This window comes from Amblyomma mixtum, chromosome 5, assembly GCF_055824585.1.
Source record: "Amblyomma mixtum isolate Tamu chromosome 5, ASM5582458v1, whole genome shotgun sequence".
Classification (NCBI taxonomy): Eukaryota; Metazoa; Arthropoda; class Arachnida; order Ixodida; family Ixodidae; genus Amblyomma; species Amblyomma mixtum.
In genome coordinates this window covers 156,595,454-156,622,166 of record NC_143016.1, presented here as the reverse complement: position 1 = coordinate 156,622,166, position 26,713 = coordinate 156,595,454, and the positions used below count along the sequence as shown (strand labels likewise).

The following is a 26,713-nucleotide window of genomic DNA, read 5'->3' as shown; positions in this document are numbered from 1 at the left end:
TACACCGTGGCGTTTTCTAGGTTTATGAGGGCAGTAGTGCTTTCGCACTATGCAAAAGCACAATTGTGAACAACAGTTGAAATGGTAGCGAGGTGTGGGAAGTGGTCCCGGAATACGTTTACTTGGGGCAGGTAGTGACCGCTGATCCGGATCATGAGAGGGAAACAACTTCAAGAGTAATTATGAGGTTGAGCGCATATAGCAGGTTCTCTCAGATCATGAATGCCAGTTTGCGAACACTCAACAAGAGGAAAATATACAGCAGCTCTATCTTACTAACCCATGGGGCAGTAACGTGGAGGATATGGAAAAGGGCTTAGCTAAAGTTAAGGACAAGGCTGATAGCTGTGAAAAAAAAATGGTAGGTATAACAATAGCAGCCGGAAGCGGGCAGAGTGGGGGTGGGAACTAACATGAGCTAATGCCATCCTAGTAGAAATCTAGCGGAAGAAAAGAGCCTGGGCAGCGCAGGTTACGCGAAGGCAAGGTATACACTAGTCCTTAAAGGTAATTTTGTGCGCTATGGATCCTCATATACTCCACGAGAAGGCAAGCGTAGCTGGGGGCGGCAGAAAGTTGAGTGGGTGGATGAGATTAAGAAGTTTTCTGGGATACGGTGGTCGCAGCTGACAAAGGACAGGGTTAAGGACAGGAGACGCATGAGAGAGGCCTTTGCCCTGCAGTGGGGGCAGTCAGGCTGCTTTCGCATTAAAACACTTCGCCACTCGCAGCGACACTGTCGCCGTTTGAGCTAAGTCATGGAAGCGATCGTTGTAAGCTGTGTGTGGTAGCAAAAGAAGTTGCCGTTTTTTTTCGAATGCTGAGCATGTTGACCCAGGCCGCCGGAGCGGTGCTTTACAAAGGGTTGAATGTAGAAAGGGACAACGCGCCTTCAGCCGCGTTGTTGTGAACTTGAAGAAAATTTGCTCGAATATTTCCTCGAATACCTGCCTCAAAACTCTGGCGTTGCGCATTACAGGTGACAGAGCAGGTACAAAGCCTGAAACTGGAGAGCAGCGTCGTTCCCTTGGATTGGTCCTTCGTCAGACGAGGGCCGAGGCACGCTCCGCAGCTGCGCCGGCTCTGTGTCACGTTGATCGGTATAATGCCGAGTGAGTGGTAACACCTGACTCTCCTCTTGGCCCGTGTCTTTCCGGCCACCGACTACATACACCTGCACACATGGCGACCTGGCTTTGAGCTGGAACGCGTCACTCTCGTCGCACCTCCCGCAGTCGCGCCAGACGGTGACGACGGCGACAAAGGGGCATGGTACATGGAACCATTGCTGTCCTCCGATTTTATTGTCCTCTGCGAAGCGCACAACCTCGTCTCTGTCCCAAGGCCGCGGAACTGTGGGCCACGTCGGTTTTGATTCCGCTGCCTGTTGTACAAGACCCAATTCATATGCCTGAGTCCTCTCGTGAAGGATGCTGCCATGCATACTACACGCAAATTGCCGAGCACTTCGAGTGAATAATCTTCTGTTGTTAAAAGTAACCGGAAACATAGGTTCTTGAGCATGCACATTGGTAGATCTTCACAACTCTTGCGTCATTCTTATCCCTTTTACAACGGCAAGGCTAAGTCTAGGCTTTGCCTGCCTCATTTTAAGGTGACGTTAATCGCTGGACAACGAGCGTTCAAGATCTGTTCTGCTCCTTATGCACTGTGGAATGCTCTACAAAATGCCGGGGCACAGCTCTGACCATAATATGCTCAGTTTAAACTTTACTAAGTCCATTGCTACTAATTGTGCATTTTATGGTTTTTTAGCTTTTTGCATAGTTTTTATGCACTTTAGAAAGTTAAGTGGGCGGATGAGGTTAAGAAGCTTGCGGGGATACGGTGTTTGCAACTGGCGTAGGAGAGAGCTAATTGGAGAGACATGGGAAAGGCCTTTGCCCAGGAGTGGGCGTAGTCACGCTGAGGATGATGAAGACGATGCATTGTATTTATCGGTTTTGTCCCCGTTATCATGCCACAATATATATATGCTTCTGAGGCACCTAAATTTGTGTTGGGCTGGGCACTGCAAGTTTCAATCGAGGGCTCGATACGTCAGCATTAAAGATTTTATGACTATTTTGAAGGTGCCACATCAGAAAATATTTCGATTTTCAAGCTCTAGCCTGGCTCCTCGGTAGCCAAAGCAGCTTGCTGACTGTCAAAAAATCAGAACTTAATTATTCTCGAGTCCTTATCGATTTTATCTTCACGATGAAATTATGACCTTTCTAAAATGGTTTCTATGTACGGCTTCATGCTGCGCTATTCCGGAATCCGACTCGAAGTTACGTCCCCGTTATGTGGATGCAGTACTCTTGCTGAAAGCGGTACGTGTTTATGGAAAGACTGTCAGCCGCAACAGTCGATGAGAATTCACTTGTCATTTGCTTTCTGGCGGAAATAGCAACAAGAGTAAAAACGCTAAGTACCTTCCGCCTGAGAGTGGTATGAACTTTTCGTTGCCTATGAACGGTTCGGTTAACGCTGTGACATGACAAAATTTCCCAGGAATGAGAATTGTGCACGGCCTGTAAACATAGGAAACACGACTGTCAAATTAAGACAACCTCAGATAAAGTTGGTCAAATCATAGCTAGCCTATCTACGCCGCGGTTAACGATCTGTGATACAATACCAGAAATCTTAACCCTGAAGTACAATGCCTGCTTTAGGTTTGGTTTATTGGGGTGTAATTACACGTCCCAGAGTGACTAAGGCTATCAGAACGCCGTAGTGAAGGGCTCCGGAAATTTCGACCACCTGGGGTTCTTTAACGTGCACTTACATCGCACAGTACACGGGCCGGCCTTTAGGATTTTGCCTCTATCGAAATTCGACCCCCGCAATTGGGATCCAACCCGCGTCTTTCAGGTCAGTAGCTGAACGCCATAATCACTGAACCGTCGGGGCGGCTGAAGTACAACGCCTTAATTGTGAAAAAGAAGAATCACTTGTGGACTAATTAAATGACATTGCTTGAAAACAGAAAGTGTCACTTCTGGCTAAGCAAACTGTCTTGCCTCGTGTTAGGTCTCAACGAAGAAGTAATAAACCACCAGTCCTAATCATTGATTTCATTCGGAAGTCAACTAGGGACACAAAGAACAAAGGATAGCAAAAAAGAAACTCCTATCAGCCACAGTCAGATAATTTCATGTTGAAAAATTTGCCTGCCCGAAACCACGTGTTCGTGAGCACTGCGGGGGAGTGGACACGTGCGAATAGATTTCTTTTCTCTTGGCATTGAAGCACCAAGGTACGTATGAGGAAACATGAGGGCGAGAGCCATTGCCTGATAAAACGCGCCGCCTACTTCTACAACCTTGTAGTCGGGCTCAAAAACGGCTCGTATCTTCCCTATAAGCACATTATTGATTTGATTTTGTTTCTACACTTTTGTTTGCCTAAGGAAAGAAAATTATGTTTAGTGTGTGCTATCCTCTGTGGTCACAATCGCCGAGAACATTTTGGAGCAGGCTTTGTAGCAGGGGAAATTTCGATTTGGAGCAACTTCGTCATTTTTTTTAGCAGGAGCACGACATTGAGATATAATGCTGAGATGCGATTATACAGGATGTTTCAACTCACTAGTCCCAACGTTTAAAAAACAACGCTCTGCGTGCAGATCTGAATCAACAGTGCCGGGTTGTAGGCGGCCGTTTTGACCAGGCCCACATATTTTTTTTTTTAAATGGACCTAGCTTGCCAGTTTCTCGTCAAAGATAAATTTGCTGACAATTGTATTGTTGATGCTGGTGCTAAACTTTATTCCTGAAAGCTAGAGAGAAGGTTGAGAAATGCCATTTTCGTTTTCGTCAGCTTAAATTTAGTGTCTCCATTAAGATTAGAAAAGTATTTCGAGACTGTTCACCCCGGCGTCGCAATTTTAGCTGAAACCCTCACACCTGCTCTGATTGAAGGCGTTTGGAGTCGGATAGTCAAAAGAAAAAATTACAGTATTGCATTTGTCTGCTTAAGAGCGGAAATGCGAAATCTTTTCCGTGCCCTCTCTTTCTTTCTCTATATTTGTTTTGTTTTATTACTTTTGTGTGCATTATTTATTTTTATTTTATTTTTAATTGTTATTGTTTACTTCATTACATATACGTTGTTTACCAACTGCTGCTTAATCAGCTTTTACATTTTACTTTATTCACCATTTACTTATGATTGACAGTTCGTACGGACAATTTCCGTCCATAAGCTTCCGCCTACAACCATCCGTCTACAACATCCGTCTACAACTTCCTCGAACGCCACTCATGGGCCAAAAAACACTTACGTCTTAATAAATAGGCCGCCACCAGTCACGGCAAGGGTCACCGCAAGCGTTCCGGCATGAACACGGGAACTGAGATGCTGCGAAGGAGTGCTCACGCCATGGTAGCCACCAAAGCCAGCCTAACCACGCCGTATAGCACAGATAACTTCCGGCAATCCAATGTGGCCTAGCCGCTTAAGAAGGAAGAGTTCTGTCCCACATGCATGGCTTTTACTAAAGAACAGTACCATTTTCCTCCGCTTATGGTCTCGGAGATGCCAAGCGTGTGCCACGTGCTTCACTGATTCTTAAATATTTAATTTAAGGGACATCAAGGACTGACAAATTGGCCTCCATTGACAGTTCATCTTGTTCTAACGACAAAAGCTTTCACTTCGAACGGAGCTCTTTAGACAAGACAAAAAAATAAAAACAGGTGTAGCCAGACCAGGCACTTTTGAAAATAAACAGAGCGTCGTCGTTTATTTAGGCGCGAATCCCACAGACTAGGCTACAGTGCCATTTCCTTCAAAACAGAGATAGCAGAGTTAATTCGAACTATACGGGTCGAGTTTGAATCGAGTGACGGAAAAACATTTAAATGCAACATCCTGAGCAATCAACACATGTTTCGCTGTTGTACGAGCATCAACAAAGTCGGAAAGTGATTCAAGTTTTACTGGGAACCCAAAAATATTAATCCTTTATGACGAGACTCTGTTCGGATGATTTTCCTGCACTGACACTAACTCGGATTGTTAATTGTCGGGTTTAACATCCCAACGAGAGATATGCTATGGGGACGCTGCAGTGAAGAGCTCTGGATAAACTTAGGCCACCTGGGGTTCCTTAACCTGCACTGACATCGCTCAACACACAAGACCGCTTGCGTTTTGCATAGTTGGGACTCAGGTAGCAGAGAAGGGACGAGGACGTTGTCAACGTGGTATATAGGAAGCCGGAGGGCGCTGAAGGACACTTTAAAAAGTTTATTTGCATATACAGGGTATTTTCTTTTGACCTATTACAGATTTTTAAAAAGAAGGCGCTGATAGTATCGTGAATGCTGTATTCACGGAATGTATATTCGGCTCGGCGGACACAAGATAAGGACATAGCGATCAAATTTATTTAATTAATAAGCCAAATTTTGTTAATTGTGTTTTTAAATCCTCATTTTACGCTGCATATTGCAATCGCAATATTGAAGACTGTAAAGACTCGAAGCTAATACAATATGCAGCATGTCCCTATGCGCAAAGGATAATGAGATATTCGTGGTGGAATTTTCAGCCTTTTGGGATCCGATTCCGGAACTGAACTCTCAGAGTGCGCCGGAAATACCGCCCATGGTACTACGTAAGAGATTGACGAAATGATGACAACCGACGACGCCAAGGCTAGCTGCGACTGCGGCAGGCAGGCGCTCTGGCATAGTCACTGCCTCCGTGAGCAGCACGCGCTCTTTTTTCGTCATTGGCATTGAACATAGATACAGGTTTTCTGCCGTCAGCGGCTTCGAAAAAGCAGCCCGGTGATAACGCGCGATTTGCCTTTCCGCTCTGGCTTGAACAAGAAAGGACCGCTGGCTTATCGGCTTGCGATTTATTATTTTTCACCGAAATCTCCACTGGTCCGCTGCCGGCGGTCGATTCTCTTACAAAACAAACAATGTTTCTGCAATATTGTACAGATGCCGTAAGAAGTAAATTGAAGGCGATATTAACAAAAATATTTAATCATTGCCCGGCATCCTTGCATGCATCATTGAATACATATGTGGAGCCTAATTGTGACTTTGCGAATGGCACTGTGCACCAACAAACATAAACCACTACGCTTAAGATTTAAAAAACTAAGTAGTGTTTTTAAAAAGTCGCCTTCTATTTATATTTGACGCCGAGTGTACATATGAACTCAAAATGCGCGTTTGAATGGCAGGGCAGCTGCAACCGCGATACTCGTTGACCGAGAAGGTGCAGATGGTTGTCGCCTGTGGAAAAACAAATGGCAACGCTCGCCTCGCCTTAAGAGTCGACGCCTCCGAGAATCCTGGCCACCCGGTTCCCTCACATACGATGTTCGCTGAAATGCACAAACTGTTATGGAGCACGGGATCTGTGCTTCATTCAAGCAAGGCAAAGGAAGTTATCCTGAGCGAAGAATTCCAGATAAATGTTCTCGCCTACGTTCCTGCATACCCCGAAACCAGCACGCCGTTGGATTCTCCCGCTATTCAGTCTCGAGAGTGCTCAAGAATCAGTTTTTTTCCTTGCTACATATCGCTGAATGTGGATCTCAGTAAAGACGATTATAAAATGCGGTATGAATTCAGCAACTGGGCGTTGATCAAATGCTACGAAGACGCAAGACTTTTTTAGGAAAGTTCTGTGGACGGACGAGGCCCACTTTTGCTTTGGGGGGGATTGACTTAGGGAAGTCAATCTGGTCTGATCAGAACCCGCACTAGCTCTGGGAACACCACCACTAACTCCGGCGGTCAGTGAATGTCTGGTGTGGCATTTACTCAGATGAATAGTGGGACCGTACTTTCTGGAAGAGAATCTAACAACTAAGTCATGCACAGCGAGCATTCCAAGTATTGCTGTCAACGTCTTCATGTCCGAGATCATGTTAAGTCAAGTCCATGGCTCTTGCTTTCAGCATTACGGGGCGCCTGCGCACTTCTCTTCGCGTGCAAGGGATTGACTCGGCAGTAACTTCCCCGGTCAGTGCATAGGGTGCGGTACAATCATGTTCTGGCCACATAAGGTCACCCGACCTAATTCCATTGGACTTCTTTCTTTGGGGTTAAGTCAAGAACGAAGTCTACACAGCTGAACCCGAAGACGTAACAGACCTCAAATAAGGAATCATCAAAGCATGTGCGAATATACCCCCGCAGGTAGTGAAACGAGTGCTGCAGTCCATGAAGGAGAGATTCATGGCGTGCTTGGCGGTTGAAGGTAAGCACTTTGAGCATTACTGATACACAAAACCTACCCACCGATATACGACGGAGCAACAGTCATCATTTCACGTCTTTTGGAATTACTTCGGATGAAAAATAATAAAGGACAAGCAAACAACTTGCACACCGTTCCTTTCTGGGCCGAGCCAGAGAGGAAAGGGAAATTTTCCGCGTTATCACCGTGCTGCTTTTCCGAAGCCACTGGTGGCGGGAAATGTGCCTTCAAGTTCAATGCCAATCACGAAAAAAAGAGCGCGTGCTGCTCATGGAGGCAGTGACTATGCGCTCTTCTTGAGCGCCTGCCTGCCACAGTCGCAGCAATAGCCTCGGTGCCTAGGTTGCCGTCAGGATTTCTTGAATTCCGTGCGCAGTATTGTGGGCAGGATTTCCTACGCACTATGAGCGTTCAGTTTCTGAATCGGATGCAAAAAGGGCGAAAATTCAATCGTGAATGTTACACTTAAGGACATGCTGCAAATTGTTATTAGCTTTGAATCTTTACAGTCTTCAATATTGCGGTTGCAATATGTATTGTAATGTGAAGCGTTAAAAAGTTTATGAACAAAATTTGGCTAATTAATTAAATAAATTTGACCGCTATGTCCATATCTTGTGTCCGCCGAGCCCAATACACTTTCCGTGAAGGCGGCATTCACGATAATATCAGCGCCTTCTTTTTAAAAATCTGCAAACTGTAAAAAAAATTGCCGGTGATTAGGTTACTTTCTAATGCGAAGTTTCAGCGCAGCACCTCAGCTGTTCCAGCTTTTCGATAGATTGAGGCTAAGAATTTGAGCATGACATGTGTTTACAATTACAGACACCTTAGTATTTTTATTCCTTCCTCAAGATACACTCCTCTAACAGTTTTTGATTGTCATGTATGAAGTTTTGTGGACGGAGAAATAGATAAATATAAGCTGGACTTGCTGCTCCAATGCCTAGTTCTCAAAGAAGAGGTCTATGCAAGTATTTTGGGAGGTTGTAACAGCCGGGAGAGGCGTCACGAACGAAAGGAACGGGGTGTTCTTCCAGATGAGTGGTAAGGAATTTCTGTTTGTTTGTCTTTATGTCTACATTAATGTCCACACCTACCCCGGCAGGCGGCAATTAATGATTAATCGCGATAGCTCGCTCAGCGAGAGCTGTCAGCGCTAACGCATACGGCTAGCCCACATCTCTCTCTCATCACCGTACGTAGTACCTATAAGCGCGATTCAAGCGTCCACTGACCCAGGGAGCCCGTTATGCGCACTTCCTTTCCTTGGACCACAACGCGTTAGCAAGCGATCATTGCATCCTCTCCATTACAGTACCGTGCAAGCAAAGACAGGCCCGTCACCTAACGCACAAAATCACCAACTGGGATGCTGTCCGCTCCGCAAAGGCGGCCCTCCCTGACGCTCCCATTATAGACATCGACCAGTGGGTGGCTTCGCTCATGAACAATGTCTCCATACACACGCGAACCCTTTTCACAACATCAGACACGGCCACCCTCGACACTCGCCTGGCGCACCTATAGGAGGCCCACCATAGCATCCTAGAGCGCTGGAAAGGGCAAAAGCTCAATCGGACCCTTAAAAAGCGGCTGGCCGCGCTGCAAACACAAATTACTGAGCACGCTGAGGAGCTCTGCCGATCAAACTGGGGTCAGATTTGCGATAGTTTGGCTGGCAATCTGTCCTCCAAACGTAGCTGGCAACTTCTCCGTCACTTAATTTACCCCACACAATCCAAAACAGCCACACAACACCACGTCACACGCCTTATACACAAGACCGACCTTCCTCCTGACGCACTCATCAATATACTCAGAAACACACATACAACTCCCGGTACCTCAAACCCCCTGCCTCCCTATACAGGTGCCCCGAATGCCATCCTCGACGCAGAGATCGCGGAAGCAGAAGTCAGTGCGGCCCTCCTGACTCTCCGTTCTAACTCCACCCCAGGAGTTGACCGGATCTCTAATGCCATGCTCCGCAATTTGGACGATCAATCGATCACTCAGCTCACGAAATACTTCAACAAATGCTGGCAGGAGGGCACTCTTCCCCAATCCTGGCGTCACGCCAAAATCATATTCATACCAAAGCCCCACAAACCTCTTACACCCTCAAATCTCCGTCCCATTTCACTAACCTCATGCCTGGGCAAGCTTTTCGAACACGTCGCACTCGCCCGAATCACCCACCGCATGGCGGAGCAAGCCCTCCACCCGCACAGCATGGTGGGCTTCCGTCCCCATCTGTCGGCACAGGACGCCATGCTCCAACTCACACAAGACATTTTCGATCCCCTCATTTCGGGTCACACAAAAGCTGTCCTAGCCTGGGATCTCTCCAAGGCCTTTGATCGCCTAGACCATCAAGCGATCATGGCAGCCCCCTCCCCCTTGAACATAGGTGAACGTATGTACACCTATATTCAAGCATTCCTTACTAACCGCACGGCCGAAATTCACTTCGGTCCCTACATATTCCCCCCATACACCCTTAGTGGCGCTGGCACCTCCCAGGGATCCGCCCTCTCCCCTTTTCTCTTCTATGTCACTCTCATTCCCCTTGCCCGCAATCTACAAACCATCCCTAACCTTCTTCATACACTTTATGCCGATGACATCACGCTATGGACCACCCATGGCAGTGATGGAGACATAGAAAATACTCTACAATCGGCAGCTAACCTCACCCAAACACATGCGCGGAGTATCGGACTCTCCTGCTCTCCGCAGAAGTCGGAGCTCTTTATCATCCGCCCCACAACCCGAAACTGCCCCACAGCCCCCATCATGGTGACACTGGAAAACCGGCACATCCCGGAGGTAAACAGCCTCAGGGTACTGGGCCTCCACATCCAGAACAACGGGGAAAACACACTCGCCATACGGAAACTCAAGCAGACGACGGTGTCGATATCCCACCTAATCCGCCGCGTTTCTGCACACCCCCAGGGCATGAAGGAGCAGGACCTATGTCGTCTCATTCATGCCTTCGTCCTCAGCCGCTTTCTCTTCACGCTTCCCTACCTGAAACTCCAGGCCGGGGAAATCTCCACCCTGGATGCCATGATCCGAAGAGCATTTAAGACAGCACTACACCTACCCCCAAATACCTCAACTGAAAACCTCCTCCAACTAGGCCTGCACAATACGGTAGGGGAGCTTATCGAGGCCCACCGACAGGCTCAATACATACGTCTCGCGAAAACAACCACCGGCAGACACATCCTACACATCCTCGGTATCCACCTACCGGCCACGGATCCCACACAGTTCCAGGTCCCCAGCCACATTCGCCGCGAATTATTTATTAAACCACTACCCAAAAACATGCATCCCACCTACCACGAACCCCACCGCAGAGCTGGCGCACGGGCACTCCACAACCACTATGGCAAGGAACGTATGCCGTTTGGGTGGATGCTGCATGCACGGGCGAGGACGCGGTTGTAGCCATCACGAACCCCTCCCTCCAACCGATTGCCTCCCTTCACATAACCCCTACTGCCACTTCGGAGGAGGCCGAAGAGGCCGCCATTGCCCTGGCCATCACACGCACGGAGGCCCGATATATTCTATCCGACTCTAAAACTGCCATACTAAATTTTGCTCGCGGGAGAGTTCACGTCCCTGCATTTCGCATACTGAACTCCCTCGCCGCACACCCACCCCGCCACATGGAGTTGATATGGGTGCCTGCCCACTCCGGGAATCCCGGAAACGAGGCCGCCAACGCTTTAGCCCGAGGTTCTCTCAACCGGGCACCGGCGGCCTCCGACCTGGGGTTCTCGCGGGAGCGCATGCACTCATTCAGTGAAATGACGCAGGCCTGCAAAGCCAAGCGTCGGCTCTGCCCTCCACCCCATCCCTCCCTTGACCATTATCATCAGACACTTTGGAGGCGACTTCGAACACGCACCTTACCCTCCCCTTATATACGCTCGCGCTATCACCAAGTCCACACAAACCCCTCTTGTACCCTCTGCCACCCCCCCAAAGCCGCTCTAGTCCATATCCTTTTCCTCTGCCCGGCGGATCCTCCCCCGCGGGGCCTGGAGCACCTTACCACCTGGGAGGCTTGGGAGACCCTACTGCGTTCTGAGGACCCAGCCAAGCAAGCCATCGCCACCGGCCGGGCTGCCAGCGTCATGAGCCTCCGGGACATGAACGTTTGAGTGCAGTGGGGCCGTGCGGGGGCCCACGGACCTGTGTGTCCCAAACTCCCCAGTCGTAAATAAAGTTTTCACCACCACCACCTTTCCTCAATATAATCGGAGTGTAAAACGTTCTGACTCGAACGCCAATGAACACAACGGACGCCGAAACCCTATGACTTCAGCGCCGCGTTTCTAGCACAACTTTGTCAATGCCAACGCATGCAGCGCTCATCGGTCATTGCCTCTACGTAGCTTCAAGCACGACTGAGGTGTACACTGTTCCAAGAGGACAGTTATGGCCTTCCCTCTGGTTCAGGTGTCCACCGACATGTGTGAGACAGATAGTGCTCCATTTACTTTGATCAGAAACCAATTTACCCATTTTGACCTCTGCTTTCCATGCTCCCGCTCCATTTTTTCCCCAGATTAAAGCGCGACTAAGGTGTACACTGCTGGTTACAAGGGATAACGGACAACGTAACCAGCAGGATCCTCTACTCCGCTCCCTACCTTCGCACTACGAAACAACAAGAATTAAGAATCGACACCATCGTTAGAAAGGCTACAAAGCGAGCACTGGGCCTCCCAGTGGCCACCTCCAATGCTAAGTTGTCGGCGTTGGGGGTGATCAACTCCTACCAGGAGTTACGGGAGGCCCACCTCGTGAACCAATATACGCGACTCTCGCAGACGGCATCCGGGCGCCGCCTGCTAGACCGCTTGCACATCCAACACGAGTGCACTCCAGAGGAGACGTGTCGGATTCCAGAGCTATGGCGTCACAAGCTCTGGGTCCCTCCACTCCCGCGCAACATGGACACACATACACACGAAGGCAGACGAGAGGCGCGTGCTCGGGCCCTCGAACACCAAGACGGATCCAAACAGGGTGTATACTACGTTGACGTGGCAGGGCCGTCGCCCAATGGATTCTACACGGCCGCAGTAGTTCACCAGGATCAATGCGTTAACGGGCTCTCCTTTCGAGCTCGAAATTCAGCACAGGCTGAGGAAGTAGCCATTGCGCTTGCCGCCTTGGACTTGAATTCGAGGGTAATCGTGACAGATTCGCGTCGAGCCTGTCAACACTACCTGGCTGGCGAGATTTCACCTTTAGCCTACAGTATATTAAAGCGCGCAGTGAGGGAATCGGACCCTTCGCCCAAACGCATAGTTTGGACTCCAGGCCATAAGGGCGTTAGAGGTAATGAGGCTGCGGACGCGGCTGCCCGAGCGCTTACCTACCGGGCACCTCACCCAGGCTCTTCCGGCTCGGAGATTGTGCAACCGCCTCTGCGGTTCAGAGAAATTCTGGACGACTACTGCGAACGCCATCGCCTTTTCCCGGTCCCTGCTAAGGGCCTGAGTAAAGCTGATGAGCGAACTCTGAGGCGCTTGCAGACCAACACTCTGTTGTGTCCTGCAATAGTAAAACATTTCGACCCCAAAATTGATGGGCGCTGCCCTCACTGTGGGGAAGTTTCCGATACCTTCCACATGGTTTGGGCCTGTCAAAAGAATCCTTCCCTTCCCCCCAATCCTTCCCCTTCCCGAGAGGCATGGGAGGCAGCCCTACTCAACTGCTCGGGGCTGGAGTCTCAAAGGGCTCTAGTCCAACGGGCGCGAGTAGCGGCCTCGTCCAGCGGGGTCCTGGACTAAGGACTCCACCTATGTAAAGGGCCATTTTTGGTCTGCAAACTCTGCTGTTGTTTATTAAAAAGTTTTCACCACCACCTCCATTTTTTGCCCAGATTAAAGCGCGACTAAGGTGTACACTGCTGGTTACAAGGGATAGCGGACAACGGCGACGGCGGCGGGCAACGGCGACACCGCGAAACGCAGAAACGGGAGCCAAAGAGCTGCGTTCTAAAACACCCTGTATACATCATATGAAGAATGCAGGGCTCGGAAACACAGACAACACGAAGTAGACACCACATGCGCTAGCTTTCAACTTAGCTTTCAACTGTTTCATTGAAAGTTAGCGCATGTGGAGTCTGCTTCGTATTGTCGGCATTTGCACAGTGCACGGTTCGGTCGTCACGATATGCCAACCCCATCATTGTAAGTACCACCGCGGTGGCTAAGTGGTTACGGCGTTCGGCTGCTGACCCGAAAGACGCGGGTTCTATCCCGGCCGCGGCGGCTGAATTTCGACGGAGGCGAAATTCTAGAGGCCCGTGTACAGTGTGATGTCAGTGCACGGTAAGGAACCCCAGGTGGCCGAAATTTCCGGAGCGCTTAACTACGGCGGTGGTGGTGAAAACTTTTATTTTCTGAAAAAGAGTTTGGGAGCCACAGAGTGGCCCCGCTACATGGTCGGCGTCCCTAGTCCGGCACACCGCATGACGAGGCCCCGTCTCTCGCCCGTTTCACCAGAGCCCTTTGGGACTCAAGTTGAGGAGGGCAGTCTCCCATGCCTCTCTGGAAGGGGTAGGGGAAGGGGGGAGGTGGGGATTTTGAGTACATGCCCACACCATGTGGAAGATATCACAGGTCTCCCCACAGTGTCCCTCATAATCTGAGTCACTTTGGGACGTTAAACCCCAATAAACCAAATCAAACCATCGTTGTAAGTGCTTCGGTAAGAACTCTTTATAAAAACCGAATTTATACCCCAAAAAATTGAGTTATGTGGTCCCACTGTGAATACATGAAGAAGTGTGGGCAAAATAAAAAAATAATAATAATGTCCACAACCCTACCGTGCAAACAGACAAGTATTTAGTAGCATCCTCCCAAGCGCAGTCATGAAGCTACGAAGGAAACTCAAACGAAATTCACTACAGCGAGCATGAATGAGCTCCGTGAAACAGAGGTATCAGCAGTAACACGTGGCAAACCTTAATAGTGTGCAACTATTTGCCCTGAGGGGCAAGTAATGGTGCGGCCTTTTTTTCTTATATGCACTCGTCGTACTCGTTTCGGACAATGATGACAGCGGCGCCGAGGCAGATATGCTAAATACATTCATTCCTTACACTAACAGTAGGCGGTAAAGGGTAAACAAGTGAAACGGCGGATTTGGACTCCGCATATGGACTTCGTAGTCATACATTAAGAGACGGAGCCGTTCTCATGCCTGAGCATTTTACTGGCCGACCCTGCTGCGCTCGGAGGACACGGCCGTGCAGACCATCGCCACCGGCCGGGCAGCCAGTGTTATGGACCTTAGGAACATAAACACTTGAGTGCAGTGGGGTCGTGCGGGGAGCCAGGGGCGTCCCCGAAATCCTCTTCAAATAAAGTTTTTCTCTCTCTCTCTCTCAGCGCGTATCTGCGTCACTTAGGATTCACCGCAGTTCTTGATTGTTGGAATAGCATTTCGACGCAAGTTCATAAAACAGCTTCGATTTTAAGCAGCGTGTAGCAGGTGTAACGAAATGGCGCAAGCAGGCCGCAATTGGCGCAGTATTCTCACTGCTGTATCTTATATCAGTACATGTGCGAATGGACAAAGGTGGATGCGCGCCTCGGTTCTGTGTTTGTATAGCATGTGCTTTCATTCATCAATCAGCATTTGCCAGTCTGTGCCCGGGGTGTCGTTTTCTTTCCTATGTCTCCAGTTCTTGTCGTGTTCGAGCAGCGCTACCTGTTAATAAACCTCAGGTGGTCTATAATAATAGCAGCCCTCCACTACGTCGTCCCTCATAGCCTTAGTTCGGAACGTGAAACCTCAAAACCCAACCAACCAACCTTTATCGCTAAGTGAATATATTTTAGGCCCTTCGGTGGTGCCTCTCACATTTCTATGCATCTGTTCTAAAATAGCGGCCTCCCGAAGAAAAACGCTTCGCAGAACCGACCAATACTTGGATTCAATGAAAACACTTTGGTCAAATCCCCTTAGGGCTTCACGCTTTACCGCGAAACGTCAGTCTAAATGCTTCGTATCACCGTTCTAGTACAGTGTGCATGATCGACGTGAGCACAAGTGGATCTATTTGTAACTCAAAGCATTATACAAGAGGACGGCAGTTACACTCGTTCATGAAATGCCAGATTTCAACTTGCCTGCATCGTAAAATTGCTTCCTAACATCTTCTGCGATGTGCAGCCTTTGCGTAGACTGTTTCAGCGTTTACTGTGCTGCGCCACGTCTAATGCGGCAGCGATCTGTGAATTACTGGCGAGTTCAACAACTAGAGCTCGCGAAATGCACGCTGAAAGTCGCCGTGACAGCCAAAATGAATATATGTGTGTTCAAGAAGAGCATCTCTCATTCAAGCGGTAGTCAAGAGGTACCGCGTCCGGCTCATGACGCCAGGTTCATCGGTTCGATTACATGCTCGGCTGCCGCTTTTTTCCCCAAAGGCTTCGTAGTAGAAGGAGTATGACCACTCCTGCGAAGGGCGTGCGCTGCTGTCTGTATAAATGAATTGGGGCGTTCTTGGAATAAGGAGTGGAATATTGGAGATGCGTATACTCTATCGGAGGACGTTAAGAGTACTACTTCATTTCTATCAACGCATAATTCGGTAAACGCTCATTTCTTTTCTCTGAGTTCTGTGGACGATGTACTGATACCCGTGCGCCATGATTTCTCTTATAGGCCTTCGTTACTTTTGGTGTCAAACTTGGCTGTTTAGCAGATAGACTTGCATTTGTGAACCTACTGCAACAACCTGACAGGCTCCCTCTTGGTTTCTTTTTCAACTAACGTGCGCTTGTGCTCACGCGCTTACTGGTTAACGCACTTGCCTGTTTAGCCTCACTGGTTAGTTACACCGACCAATTAGGAAGTATCTTGAATAAAGCTTCAGACTTTCAGTGCGTAAACTGCATTGCATGTTTTGTAGCACATTTTTATGTTCATTTGGCCACCATAGTGCGGATATATACTATTTTAGCTGGCTAGAAAAAAAATGGCGATAGTTTAAGCTCTTTCTACAAGGGTACAAAGGGATAACATTTATGGGTTCCGTCAGCGAGTCCACTTGATCTCATTTGCATATCCCTTGATGACATGCTCCGCTAATGCTACCAGACTACACCTTCTTGGAATTTTCTCTAGTTTTTGAGTATTAAGTTGTTATTCAAGAACGACCATATTTGTTGGCTTTACTCCCCAAGGTCCCAGAAACAGATGTTACACTATTCTTCCAGACACTGAAAAATGTTAGAAATGGAATTGCTGTGTCTCTGCCCTTCGCTCGAGCTTACATAATTCGTGTTTTAACTGTATAGAAGATAGTGTATTGCTACAGGCCAGCAGGCTGAAAGCCGCAAGATTCCCTGATTCCGTTTTTTCGGCAACCTGTGAAAAGTTAGTGTGGCTGGTGAGGACGGATTTCGTCAAATCAAAGAAGGTCAAGGCATGTAAGAAAATCGTGGTCATTCTCTACATACACAAAGAAGAACATAATCTAAAAATGTAGCGGGAAGGTTTGAAGTTGACATTGTTTTTCGGCAGCATATATATTGAGCGGGTCTCTGCCGTGCCGTTAGGAACCGCAATGAAAAGGTTTTAGGAGTGAGTCCGTTCAAATGCCAGGTTTCACACAGACCACCGTCGGTGGATTGCGCATGTTCTGTAGTTTATGAACGTCCACTTTCATACAAAAAAGTCTGCGTGTGCGGATGAGTTGCGATTGTTGTTGATCTTGATATTGCTGGACCAATGCTCTTTGCTCTGTATTTCCACGTGATTATTGTGTATATATATTTGCTCCTTTCAATAAAGAATTCAGTTTAGAGTCAGCTTTCGTCTCTGTAGTCGTCTTTGTGCTGACCCCCCCCCCTCCCCCTGATGAGGATAGATTACACCACGCTTGCAAATAAAATGCACATGTTTGGCGTTATTATTCAAAACACGTAACACCCTCAGTAATTTGAAGGAACAAACAGCGCGACGAAACACGGACACACGTAGAAAAGACACGTGTGTCCGTGTTTTCTACGTGTGTCCGTGTTTCGTCGCGCTGTTTGTTCCTTCAAATGCATTACCAACTAGCCCGGAACCTTGCTCTTCTGACCCTCAGTAATGGGTGTTATTACGGTGTGAATTCGCCTCTAGAATATTCAAAGGGTGTTAAGGGCCGACGATATGTCATCAGGTGTTTCGGCCTAAAGGTAGGCCTCATGCTTTTGAGTGAAAAGGTACATCACTTCGCAATCATTTATACAGCAGATCTAATATCAGTCCAAGCCCCGCACTCGAGCGTTCATGTTGAGTTCGCGGGCGGCGGTGCATGCACGGTCTTAAGGGGTTCCAGTATTCTTACTGGGAAAATAAAAAGATGGCTAGAAACCGACGCGCGGCGCCAAGGCAGGGAGGAAGCGTGAGCGTGACCGGCGGTGGCATCCGATCTTTCACGCGAAAGCTGGAGAATAACGATGTTCAGCGAAGAATTATCTGCTTGCATGGAGACACTGCAGCATAGCAAAGAGATTGTACTTGAGACGCGCGTTTCTAGGCTGCCGCCTGCCCGTCTAGCTGCCAATCAAGATGTTGAGGAAAACTTCACCATATTTTTATGATGATTCACAATCTATGACCATTATCATAGGTACATTATTAGACCTGCCTGATCTGCCATTATTGAAAATAAAATCTTCCCACTACAAACTCAAATCGACCTGCCATCACGGGAACGAGCAAAGTAGCATTGTGATGCTGCCATCAGAGCTCATGTAGTTTTCCACCGCATCTGAAGAAACAGCTGTCGTTAGTCAGCGCGTTTTTACGAGTGGTATTTGTTGGCAATCGCAGCGATTTCTGCGGCCACCGATAAGTCCGAATACCCAATGATAACCCTGAAAATAATGTTAAAATGTTTAAAGTATGTTTTTCAGAACGACACTGAAAGAGAAACTAGGTGTCACCGTCAGGTGGCAGCCGGAAGCTACTTTTCTGCCTTAACCCTCACGGCGGTGCGTGCGCCGCTGCGCACTTCCACGCTTGTTGCAACTCACTACTTCGATTGTAAACAGCAATGAAATGTGTTGTGGTTTGCGTGCGTTTCTGCTTGCAGGAGTATACACGTCCGCGTAATGCTGACGTAAATGGCGCAGGTACATTTCGGCTCTCAGTAACGTTTCACTGTGCGCGCATATTTGTGCAATGCTTAGGCACAAAGGCGGGGGACCTATGTCGCGCTTGAAAGGTCTAAAATAAGGCTTGGGTGGTTTTATTCTACGTGACTACCTAGTGAAGTGCACCAGTTACGCAGCACTCATGCCGAACTCTTGAAGGTGATACGAAGGCATAACATTGTTGTGCATGTCCGCGCTATCGTTTCTAAAGGTAAGCAATACTCTCGCTGATATTCCGAAGCATATAAATATAATGTGGGAACTCTGCCCTATCTTACAGCTACAACTTTCGTCTTTAATGCTGCAAAAAGTTTTGAAGGCGCTCCTTTCCGGCTGGCAATCTAAATGCCGTCGCGTCGAGTTTCTGAGCTGAGAATTGCCACAGAAAGGTTGGGGCAAGTGCTTAGGTCTCCACTATTCTTGTTTTGGAATAAGGAACCATACCATGCGTGTGCCTGCTTGCGTGTATGTTGCGAAACCAATACTACTCCACATCTAACCGCTCATCGCGTGGTCCGTGCCGCGCGGGCCCCCCTGCTCCTCGAGGAGCCGCCGCCGTGCCTAACAGATGATCTGACGTTAGCCTCTCCGTTTCTACGGCGACGCGTGACGTCAGCTTGCTCTCTCCACCGCAGCCAGGAGGAGAAGGTTGTGCCGCGCTCCTCGAGGAGTCTCGCCATGGAAGTCACCGACGAAGAGTCCTTATCTGAATCTAGTTGCTCTACTGCTTCTGCATTGTATTGCTTTCACAAACAACTAGGTTTAACCAGAGCTAAACCACACCAGTTATTTTAGTAGGTGCAGAAGGAGGTTCATTGCAAATTTAGAACGCAGCCCTTAGGCGATCGTTTCTGCATTTCATGGCGTCGTTGTCGCTGTTGTCCGTTGTAACCACGAGAGGATAAATGCGCAACCTCATCCCCTCCTTAGCAAGAAACAAAAAAAAAAAAAAACAGCGCTGCGCGGACGGCTGTCGCCGGCGGACGTCGTAATTCGGGGGAGAAGGAACCGCTGGAGAGCGACTAGCCGTGTGTGTGTGAGTGCCCCTCTCCAACCGCTCGCCGACGCGGCGCGCTGGGATATTACCGTCGATTGCTCTCGACTGTCCGAGTCGTTCCTACGCGATGTTGACAGAGAGGGCGTAGCCTTGTGTGCGCTAAGAGATGCCCTCCACCTATTCCCTCGTGGGACGGGGGCGGCGCCACGACAGAAAGTTACAGATGTTCCTCGAAGCCACTCCTGGCCTTTGAACAATGAGGACGCGCGCCCAGCGCGAAAAGGAGAAGGCGACTCCATAGCCGACACTGTGTATATGTACACGCCTGCCTTGGCGCGCAGAACAGCAAACGTGAAGCGAGCCTATATAAGAAGGCCGTCGACCGCCCTCGCCGCCGTTAAAGCTTCAGTGAACAAATTGTATTTTGTTTGTGTGCCTCTCTCTCTTCTGGTAGTGCACTTTAAGGGCAATAATTATTTTGTATTGTAATCTCTCCAAGTGTAACTTTGCACAAGTTACATTTTGTTAATCATTTTGTATGTGCCTGTACTAGTGATTGTGAAATCCTCTGTATCGTCTCATTGCTGTATAAACATTGTTTTGTGAACCTTTGGCTCTGACCCATTCTCTGACGGAAGCAGAGTTCGGATGCCAGTGGAAGCGACAGCTGATATAATGCCAGTGATGCAAAGGCGCGTCTTGCTGTCGAGGAGACGATGGTGACGCATGCTGACGTCCAGATCAAAATGCGTCAGGAAGTAGGAACCGAGGATGGGTTGATGTACATCGGCGACGATGAAGACTCATCGAAACGTGCGCCGCAGGCCAATGTCCAGGGTGAGGGATCGGAGACCATACGTTGCGATGGAGGTTGAGTTGGCCGCACGAAGAGTAGGTCCATGTGACTTGGAAGCACGGTCTGCCTTGGAGGACGGCAGTACGCTCACTTCGGCACCAGTGTTGACGAGGAAGCGCAGTCCAGAAATGCGATCCATGACGACGCAAAGGCGGCCAGGTTGAAGAGCGAGGTCACACGCCGCCGTCAGTGATCTCGCTGCGCGTTTCCCGACCAGTTGCATGGTGGAGTGCAGTGGCGAGCGTTGTGCTGGAAAGCTCAGTGATATCAGCAGAGACGCCGACGGCGAGGACTGGTTGATTGCGGACCACTCGGCAAAGACGAACGGCGGCGAGGTGTTGAGGATAAACCGTGCGGGGCATGAGAGGACGTCCAAAGGGCATCGATAGAAGCGGCCAGCTGATCGATCCGGGCCTCTAACCGTGAAATGACGGAGGTCTCCGGTGGAGAAGAGAGGGCGGCGACGGAAGGAGAAAGCGCGTCGTGGACTCGATCAGCGAGCTGGGTGAGGTGGTCAAGGGTCAAGTCGCCCGCAGCAGCTAAGACGAAGCGGGTGGACTGCGGCAAGCGTTGCAGGAAGAGCTGCCGCAACAGTGCGCCGTTCGGGTCGGCATTGCTTTCGCCCAGGAGCTGCCGCATGCAATTGAGTAGCTGGGAGGGGCGGCGGTCTCCAAGCTCTTCATAGGTGAGCAGCTGCTGGAGGCGCGCGCTCTCTGGCGCCGTGGTGCGGTCCAGAATGCGATGCTTTAGTCGCTGCTACGGGGTATCGCCCAAGGGTGCAGCGATAATGTCCGCTACCTTTTGAGCCACCTCAGAAGGTAGGTTGGAAAGTAAATGACGATACCGAGATGCCTCCGAGGTGACGTGGTGCAGATGAAAGACGGCTTCCACTTGGGCGAACCAGCTCTTTGGACACTTGGGCCAGAATGTTGGTAGGCGAAGCTGGAGAACTGCGACGTCCCGTGGGCGCAAGGTAGCGTCAGGCGGAAGGTCGTCTGAGGGCGGTAGGTTGCTGGGGTCGGTCATGTCTTAGGCCGGAGTCACCACAGTTGAGGATTTGCGGGGTCGCAGCGGAGCACCAGAACAAGATGACCAGCGTGGCAGACTTCTAGTTCCGAACAGCCCGTGCCGGGCTTGCCGGGCGTGCCGGGCGTGCGCTCCAAGCACGCGCTGTCCATCTTTATTTACTTCTATCGCGGGAAAGCCGATCTCAGCGCCAGCGCTTTATAGCGTCACCGGGCGCTATATGATCACAGCGGAGTTGAAGGAAAGTGGATCTCGTAGCGTGTCAAAAGCAAAAGATGTTGCACAGCCTCACGGAAGGGACGTAAGGCTGGACATTGAGGAAAAGGACAGTGCCGACGCAAGAGAAATTGAAGAGGATGACATCATGATGTCCATCTCATGCAACCAAAATGAAAAAACTTGAGACTTTCAGTCACCGGAAGCGGACGCAAATAGTTTCCAGACGCCGAGTTGTGCGTTTGTGTTTGCAGCGAGCGATCCAAACGAGTCTCGTACTTTCGCACTGCACCGACCTTAGTACCAGTCCAGAAATCAGCAGTCGTAGCGGGAACCTCGCAACTGAATGCATGGACGACCGCGATCCGCAAATGGTTGAAACGCGTGAGAAGCATGACGAGAGTTGCCTGCCGGCCCGATGCCCGGAGAGAACACTGGTTCGTCAGCGCGTAAAGAAGCTCACGTTCTGGACGACAGTGGAGTGCAGAATCTTCCAGACGGCATGAGGGTTGTCGTCATTTCATCCTAGTAAGATCAGGTCGAAAGTGCACTCAGAGAGGCTGAGGACGAAGAATGCAGGCTGGAGGTGTTAGTAAAAGCATCAAAGACAAGCTAGAGCCAGGTAGCACACGTGAATGAGCTGACAATCGGGATAATATTGTCAGAGAACAGAAACCTTTGTAACATAGGCTTTGGAAGTGGCACGTGCTTCCAAAGAAGCAGCAGCTAGCACGGGAGTATTGTCACCGAAAGATGAAAGGCGGGCATAAGAAAGAGCGGCGCCGCCGAAAAGAGAGGAAGGCGATGCTCACGAAAAAAAAGTTGGCACCATCGGAAGCATCAGCGTCACTGGCAAAATTGCGGCAGAAACATCAGTTCCGTTGTAAGCCCTGAAACTAGCTTCAGAATCAGAACTAAAGAAGAGGCATCGCAGAAATGGGCGAAGCACATACGTAAATGTGCCGATACAGACGGACGTGGGTAGTAAGATGAATTGCAAAACAAAGCATAAAAGCATTGGCTGTCTGCAATCCATGTGCCGGAAAAGTCAGAAAAAATGACGCACAGTTGTGGTAATACTTTGCAGGGTGGCGTGCTACCAACCTAATATAACTAGCATCGTTTATGAATGTAAAGCTTAATGTGATGTGCCGCATTTTGAGGCTGTTAATCTTCTTTGCACTGTTCACACTTCTTTTTTCAGCAGGAAGGTGATGCTCACTGATGCGAACAATTTCCAACAGCTCATATGGACCCAATATTACTTTGTAGTTTCACAGTGGAGTCAACGTAAAATTTAATTAAGCTTGAGTGGCCTGCACGTGACAGCAGATATGGAAGGCAACTGCTTTTATAGTCGTTATTGCATGCTGTCAGTCAGTATTTACAATTTTATTCTACTAAGCATATAAAAAGACGCCGCCGCGGTGGCTCATTGGCTATGGTGCTCGGCTGCTGACCCAAAAGACGCGGGTTCGTTCCCGGCCGCAGCGGCTAGAATTTCTTTGGAGGAGAAATTCTAGAGGCCCGTGTACTGTGCGATGTCAGTGCACGTTAAAGAACCCCAGGTGGTCGAAATTTCCGGAGCCCTTCACTACGGCGTCTCTCATAGCCTTAGTCGCTTTGGGACGTTAAACCCCCCAAAACCAAAACCATATGAAAAGATGCAATAGAGAGGTTCCATTCTACTGTTCCGGTCACATGTAATGCATGAGGATTACTTTGAAATATGCTGCAAGCATTGGATGAAGGAGCACTATGCATATAAAAAGTCCAGGTTTTAATTTGCTCAAAAAATAGTGCTTTAGACGGAGATTATTTCATGCTGCTTGTGTAGATAATGTAGTCTTTCAGTGAAGGCTGGTCTGGTAAACAAATCATTTTGCCCAGGCAAAATGTAGAAGTGCAGTATTAAACAGTTTATGAACCTGAATAAAAAACTGCCTTTAATATAAGCCTGTGTAATTTTGTATATATGACGTCACCTCATTTCCACACGATTGGAAACGACTCTATAGATGTGTAAGTTGGTCTTGCTATTATTGCACTTTTAGCCCCAAGCTTTTCCTTGTTTTCTAGAAACGGTAGCCTAAAATTTATAGTGCTTAGCGTTTTCGTTATTTCCAGGGCTTTCTCCACTAATTTAAACTGTATTAGAAGGCGGCGACCGTGGGATGCACCCCGAAATGCCATCACAGGCGCAGGCTTCCTGCTGCTTACAAATAGGAAATGAATTGACAGGTAATATATGCTGGGAAAGCCGAACATACTGAAAATCACAGCTGGCGACATTGCTCATTGACACCCAGGTAATCACCTGTACTGTGCGATGTCAGTGCACGTTAAAGAACCCCAGGTGGTCGAAATTTCCGGAGCCCTCCACTACGGCGTCTCTCATAGCCTTAGTTGCTTTGGGACGTTCAACCCCATAAGCTAAACTAAACTAACTTTTTCAAAAAAAAAGTTCACACTGTGGGCAACAAAACATATAGTGTACCAGAAACCACAGCCATATTGTTACCAGAGGCTGCATAACTCCTTAGCCATCCAAGAAATCCGCCTACTGGGAAGGTAAATTCTCAACGCAGAAATGAAAACGCGTAAATGATGGAATGGAAAAGCAGCAAAACCGAGCGGAGGGGATGGTGAGGGAATAAGGTACTTTCACCTAGAGGCGGCAGATCTTTCGCAGAAAGGGTAGAAGGACACACGAGGACTTGCACAGCCGGCACCTTCAGCCAACCCACGCTTGAGCAGGGGAAGCCGAGGAAGGCCTGCGCGTGCTGTCTGTCGAACCGCACGGCGGCGCCAGTAAATGGCCAACAGTGCAGCAATATCATTTAAAATCGAAGGTAAATAAAAATATGGAGAACTAAACGCATGATGATGGAGAGAGGGATTTGTTCAATTGCAGTTTATTTATCTCCTTTTACTAGTTTTTATTTCTTGCACGTTTTTCTTTTTCTCGTATCACCCTCCCAGTAGTCCTGCATCCGAGTTGCCTACAACTTTTTTGTTCTTTATGGTTCAGAGCATGAATTTTTTCCTCAGAAGCCAGTTTCCCTGTCATTATGTGAGCGTATGCTATTGATTAAGTAGCTGTCATTTGAGACGTTTTGTTTTTTCTGCATAATTTTTCTGAGTTTCATTCTTATTAATGGCTAGAAGGCTTCATTTGTGGCATTTTTTTCATGTGTCTTCCTTTATCCCTGCCTTTTGTTGCAGTTTACATTTTCAGACATGAACTAAATAAGCCTATGACTACGTCGTACTGAGCTCTGCGGCCGGAAAATTTATTATATGTTTTCTTTTCTGTGCATGTCAAATGTATAGTACGTACGGCCGCATTCTGTATGGAGACTGCCAGGACCATTTCTCTAATATGGTGTAGCATGTGGCACAATAAATACGGTGGTAGGTTTCTTTCTCCGATTGTTTGCTGAATCCTAGGTGTTCAATCGGCAGTAGTACCTGCCCCTGTACAAAAGTTGACAAGGCCCCTCTCACATGAAATATTTATCGCAACATTTCGATGCTGCCTACACTTACAGAAAGACTACGGCTCACACCGTAGGTTCAAATTTCGCTCTGGGTTCAGTATGGAGGTTTACGCTACAGAACGCACTAATACACTTGTATGGACCGTATACAGAGTGTTTCGTATTATTTCTAATCCTACCTGTAGCATACAACTCAACTCAACTCAACTGAACTGTTCTGTATTTGTCTGAGTTGTAAATAAATTCTCTTGCGCAAACTACTGCCTTCTTTTGGCTCAAGGACAGACCATAGGTTAGCTTATGACAGTCTGCGTTTTCAATAAGTAATTTAACATCGAAACTTGCCTGAATTGTAATCTGCGGAAAACTGCATTTGTTTACGTGGAAAATGTTCGTCTAGGCGAGTGGAGCAGCAAATTTTACAGGATTTTTTTTTTTTTGCGCCACCGCGAGACCAACCCCAGATCCGAGCAAGGATATTAGTTCCTGCGCAGTTCGCTAGACGCTGCAGGCTTTGAAATCGGCTATCGGCTAGCCTAGATGAAAATTACGCGCGCATACGACTCCAGTTTCTCACTGATTCCGGGCAGTCCATGTGAAGTGAAGTTGGTTGGTTGGTTTATGGGGTTTAACGTCCCAAAGCGACTAAGGCTATGAGAGACGCCGTAGTGGAGGGCTCCGGAAATTTCGACCACCTGGGGTTCTTTAACGTGCACTGACATCGCACAGTACACGGGTCTCGAATTTCTCCTCCAAAGAAATTCAGCCGCCGCGGCCGGGATCGAACCCGCGTCTTTCGGGCCAGCAGCCGAGCACCATAGCCACTGAGCCACCGCGGCGGCTGAAGTGAAGTGAAGTTTATTTTGACATCGATTTGTCAGAGGTGACGGGACAAAAGGCAATTCATTTTTTGCCTGACCTGGCCCCCGTCACCCGTTACATTGCTCAGGGGGGTGGCAAATTACACAGTAAAGTACAGAAAGGAAAAACAAGAAAAGTAACAACATCGCATACGTACTACATGAATTATATGTAAAGATCAATGAGTTACACATAATTAACACAGATGCAATGAAAAATGAAGGAAACAACAACGCATAGTTAAAATGTCTGTGGGACAAAACAAAAAATTGAAATAGCAAACAATGAGATACACAGAATTAACATACAGGCAAGGGGAGAAATAGCACGCAAACCAAAAACAATGAAAACCGCATCGCATGCCTCCTACGTCTTTAGGACAAGAAAACCAAAAATAGCGAACCTGGACATACACCCAGCGAATAAAAAAAAACAAAAAAAAACTAGAAACTGGACACTTTATGGAGGAGACAGGGACAGAAGGTACATTTTAACATTGTTCTTGAAGTTACGGGGGGAACGAGGCTGCTGCAGAAGTTCCATAATACGTGGGTGTTTATTAAGTAAATCAGGAATTAAGTAATCAATGTGCTGCATACCATAATTCGTTCTCAACAGAGGCATTTGAAAATGACTATACCTGAAATCATAGGGTTTATTGTTAGGGAAGTATAAAGCATAAAAGGAAACTGGGTCACCGGTGACTTCACGATAAATATGATATGCAAGCTTTAGCTGTAAGAGTCCATTTATCTTGAGTAAATTATGTTTTAAGAATAATGGGTATGTATGTTCTAGCGGACCTACATCTTCTATGCAA

General features: G+C 48.3%; 1 pseudogene; it reads left to right on the top strand.

Moving 5' to 3' along the window:
* The window catches only part of LOC149344241 (uncharacterized), a 36,319-nt pseudogene that overhangs the window by 2,087 nt on the left and 7,519 nt on the right, over positions 1-26,713 (top strand).